Source organism: Cimex lectularius, unplaced genomic scaffold, assembly GCF_000648675.2.
Source record: "Cimex lectularius strain Harlan isolate CLEC.00 unplaced genomic scaffold, Clec_2.1 scaffold269, whole genome shotgun sequence".
NCBI lineage: Eukaryota > Metazoa > Arthropoda > Insecta > Hemiptera > Cimicidae > Cimex > Cimex lectularius.
This window is the reverse complement of record NW_019392860.1, coordinates 583,405-588,777: the sequence shown is the minus strand read 5'-3', so window position 1 is coordinate 588,777 and position 5,373 is coordinate 583,405.

The following is a 5,373-nucleotide window of genomic DNA, read 5'->3' as shown; positions in this document are numbered from 1 at the left end:
GTCCTTAAAATTCTGATTTTCTTCATGGTCATTTAGACAAGAGTTGGTTTCAGTTTCCACTGGTATATTATTCCATACTATTTCTTGGATGTAGATTTTTAGTGTGGTATTCTGATCTATGTATATTATGTATACTTGGACGATAGTTTGAAGGATTTTGGACAGGAGTGACTAGAATTTTTGGAGGTTGGAACGTTTGGTTGAACCCCCAAAGTTCAATTTCGTAAATCTGGATTGGTTGCAGTAATGCTGTACATAAGAGGCGTTTATTTGATAGCGAGAGCTTAGATCTATTGTCAAATAGCATTGTGAATAGTTCAAAACGTCTTTTCAGTTCTATTATTTTGAATCGAAAGTGAAAATTCAAGTAAGTTTTCGTTGACGTTAAATACCAAATATCGGATGGCATTGGTTGGAGAACAGAATTGTAGGAAACTGGATGAAAGGTGATACCTCGAAGAGGGAAGGTTAGTTGCTTGGATTTGTTTTCGTCGAGTCCGATCCTTCATTTCTCGTATCATGCTACCAAACAGAGTTGGTCCTGGACGTTTCAGAAGGCCGCTACTGGATGGCAGGATCGTCGCCATATATGTAGAGCACTCTATCGGGTTTGATAGAAATATCTGCAATGTACATTGAATACAGGATGGTACCAAGGATGTTGCCTTGCGGAAGACTCGCTTTGTAAAACCGGACGGTGAAGGAAACGTTTGTATTTTTATAAGCGCTTCATGTTCGTTGACGCTGCGATTTATTTCGTTTTCTCAGTTTAACTAACTAGTAAGTTTTGGTCTCATAGGTTATAGGGAGAGTTCAATTTTTTCCATAAACTTTCATTTCACAGATGACTTCTGTTTTAAATGCATGTTGTTCTACGCTACAGGGTTGTATACATTACCACCTAGTTGGGATTGGGAAAAATACATGATTATTAGTGTTACTTTATTGTTATAATATGTTTTTATAAATTGTTTTGATGCTTATGGTCTTTATGTCGTGTGAATTTCACTTTTCAGTTGAAACCATACATTTATATGCTTTATATATTGTCCTAATGTTAATTTAACCAAAACCAGTTTAACAATTATAAGAAACACTATAGCAAATGCAATAAGATGTGCAAGCCAAAAAGAGGCTCTTCAGACAGCTAACTTTGAATTATCTTAAATTATTCCATGAAATCCTATATGAGAAGAATTACTTTACTTTTATTTTAAATAATTAATTATATTATAAACTTTATTGTTCAAAGCTACAACACGGTTCAGCTCATATAAAAAAGCATCCATCGGAGGGACGTGTATTAAGTAAAACAAGTATTTAAGTTATACGCTCTAGAGAATTAATAAATCAATATTAACAAGCAACAAAAGCATAGCAAGGGTGTCGCGATTATTTATTTCCAACTTAGTCTTCAGCTAAATCTGAGTGGCGTTTCCGCTTCATCCTTCTTAACGGACAGTGAGAAGGCGGGGTTTCCATTTTTTTTCTTAACGAAGTTGATGAAATGATAAGGAAGAACTTTTTGAACTCAGTGAAATTGGAGTCTGCTTGCAGTTTGAAGTTAGTTTGAATCCTCTAATTCTGGGTATTAGAAGCAAATGCCAACGCACGAGGCACTAGTTTTCTGTATACTGACGCTACCTGATTCATTTTGGCGATGTGTATTACCTTCAACTTGAGTAACAAAGTTTTGTCATTTTTATTTTGCGCTTTATGACTGGTTGAAGCATTGGTGCATACAACTGGAAAAATGTACTAATTTTATCGACTGGTCTGTCAATTAGTCATACATTTAAAATAAATTACCGAAACGTATCTTGAACAGGTGCCCTAAGGTGCTCTCTAATGTCATGAAACTTATATACTGCTGTATTTGTCTGTGAATATGATATCAAAACACCGTAAGTGGTGTCTGGTAAGAAATCCTTTTTGCCAGCAGACCGTGAAGCCGGGACAAATGCTCTCTCCGTATCAATAAATAAACCAAGACAGTTGTTCCTTTCTTTATACTTATCGAGGATGACAACGGCAAGATATAGCGTGGACAAGAATATAGAAAACTCCATCCAAACCAAACCGGTTGGTAGAAGACTTTATTATTATATAATATACAATTTTGTAAATTAAAAGTGTATCAATGTACAATTTAATAAAAATTGTACCTTCCCTATCCTATCGTCCTACATTCAAATCATATAGTTCATTGGACTCGTTGAAATTTCTTGGCTTTTCATCATATGTGTGAGTCTTCAAATTTGGAAAACACTGTGCGAAATGCTGATTCTGATTGATTGATTGATTATCGCTTTATTTAACACTCACTCAAGCTTTCGTCTTTAGGACCACTCTTACACCTAAAGTGAAATTACACCAACATGAGTTTATAAACTCTACTCATTCTACTATACACAACAAAGTTGAACAAATTATAGCTATATACTTTTTACAGTGGATTAACACATTCAAATAATAACAAACGTAACTTCTGTCAGGAGAAAAAAACTAACAACAGATATTTGTAAGAGTTTAACATTATAAATCTAATGTAAGGTATTGGTTGAGATAAAAAACGTCAGTGTCACGAGCGGGATTCGAACCCACGACCTTCGGCTAAATACGTCGTTGCTCTACCACTTGAACTATCGTGACTTCGATCCACTTTGAAAAATGTCAAAAAGGAGGGAAAATTCAAAAGTTGGGTTGAGATGGAAAGTTAGTGCCCGTGTGGATCGAAGTCACGATAGCTCAAGTGGTAGAGCAACGGCGTATTTAGCCGAAGGTCGTGGGTTCGAATCCCGCTCGTGACACTGACTTTTTTATCTCAACCAATACCTTACATAAAGATTAATTAATTGAAAGAAGTTATTTGGCCAATAGGACCACGAAATCTAATGGATTATAAACTTCAGTGACTATTGTAAAGATACATTATCAAAATCTGAAAATGACAATCTTTCTACTTAATTGAGGAAAAAGAGAAAAAATAATATTAAAATTTAATATTTTTACATATTTTGATACAAAATAATTTTTTAATTTTTTATCTAAACATATTTATTTATTACAATTCTGAATTTCAACTGCTAAATTTGAAAACACTCTTGCATTTTTAATTGCAAATGAATTATGAAATATTGAGGTTCTATGTTTTATAATTTGTAAATGCTTAGTTTTATATCTAGTGTTTATTTTATGTACATCAGATCTATATTTTATTTTTTGTATATGTATGTAGGCTTTTTTAACACGCTGATGATGATACATGCTAAATTATAATCAATTAAATCATTAATTTTTAAAATTTAATGTTATTAATTATTAATTTTTAATTTTTTTTTTCTGGGTAGTGGGGTTATTTAGTTCAGTGTTCTGGTTTTATAGTTCATTAGGTTTTAGCAACTCCTCATTTCTTCAGTTATATAATTATTGAATTTCTTATTAATTACAAACAAAGGTTATTTATTATAAAATCTCTCTATAGTGATTTAGCCCGAGGTGGCTGTAAAGTTATAACCAAATTATAATTTTTTGTCGTATCTTTTTGTGTTTTTAAGACTTTGGGATGATTAGGGCTATGAAATATATGCATTTGCATATTTTTCCTGGTGAACTAAAAGATCCAGTTTTAACAAATTGTATATGTTTTGAAGCATTTAGAATCAATTTAAGCTATTTTGCAAATTTGTGCATATATTGCATAAATGCATATTTTTCTTTCTTAATTCTCAGTCTCTCATGCGTTTTCTATCGTGAAACATTGTGTGTTGTGAACTGACTACTCCTAAAATGCCGAAAGTCACCGCAAAGACGGAAGATCTTGTTCAAAAATATGTGCGTGAGTTTTCAAGTCAGACTTTTAAGGGCTATGCAGACGTTTTATACTGTGTTTGTTGTGATAAACCTGTATCAACAGCTACTCGTTTTTTGGTAACACAGCACATAAAGACAGCAAACACAAGAAAAACAAAGTTGGAAGTCTAAGTTTCAACAAACCTTTGTGACACAAGCTGCCACAAGAGCTGAGTCTGGAAAGTCCGGTTTCTATACCGATTTATGTCGTGCTTTAGTTGGATCTGATCCATAAACTAGGCCACCCTGAATTCAAGGGTTTTTTGGAGAAATACACAGGGTAAACCATTCCCCACGAGAGTACCCTCAAGAAATCCCACCTGGATCTTATGTACACTGAAAAACAAAAAAACAATCAGACTTCATCGAAAATGGACCATCTCCCAATGGATGAGACGACGGATTTTTTTAAATTTAAATTTTTTTAATGTGTTTTTCTTTTTTAATATTAGTAATGTGATGTTCCTCTTGCCACTGTTTCTTTTTTCAGTACAATTATGTGCTTTAATTTGAGGTTTCCTTATTTTTTCTCATGGTAGTTTTCGCATATTTTCAGTTTTAAATTGCCTTTTTTATCAAATATATTTACATATATATGTGCATTTTTGTCTGTTTTATTGCATATAATTCACAGCCCTAGTGATGATATGAAGTTAACTAGTACGTTAGGTTTGACATAATGTCTATTTTAATGTACTTTTCATCAATAGGACTATCATCGATCGTACATTTTTCAACCTTTTCTATGTTTCTGTTTTCTTACAAAATGTTAGTTTTTTATTGAGACAGTTGATTTTTTTAGCAGTTGCCAGCCCGTCTCAGAAACTTTTCAATTATATCTGGAATCACTTTCCCATTCGACCAAATCTTGTTAGTTTCACTTTTAAGCATTTGTTCTTATTAAAACCCCTCCTTAGTGCAGGTTTCTTCTTTCTGACCCCATTTTGCATAATTGATGCCTTTAGGCAAATGAAATTTGTTTTCCCACAAGATTTAGAAACGTATTTGAGCATAATTGGTAGAATAGATAAGAAAATCTTTTTCTTGTTTCGCAGGTTTTTAAATTAAATCATCTAACTTTTTCATTTGCTGTTTTATCCCTATGTCCGTTTTAGATTTCTCGTTTTTTAAAAAAATACACTGGATCAATGAGAAAACTGGTTATCCTTCTTTTTCCTTCTTTAATGAGTTGTTTTCCTATTTTATGTAGCTCTCTTTCCACCTTTTATTCAGGGTCAAAATTAAGTATAAAACATATAAAACATAAAATGTGATAATGGTAGTTGTGTTGTAATAGTTTATTTCAATGTGTAGTGTTTAGAGTTGTTTTTCACATCCTACATGTAGTGGTAAAATTAAACAATGTTTAAAATCCCACGCCCTGAAGATGATCTCAATAAAGATCGAAACGTTGACTCGATAAAGAAAATTTTTCTAAAACTTACGTCACACCAGACCACATCTCACGATCTCCAAATAATGAGTGTATTTAAAGTTTAGAAATAGTCCTCAGCACAGAAG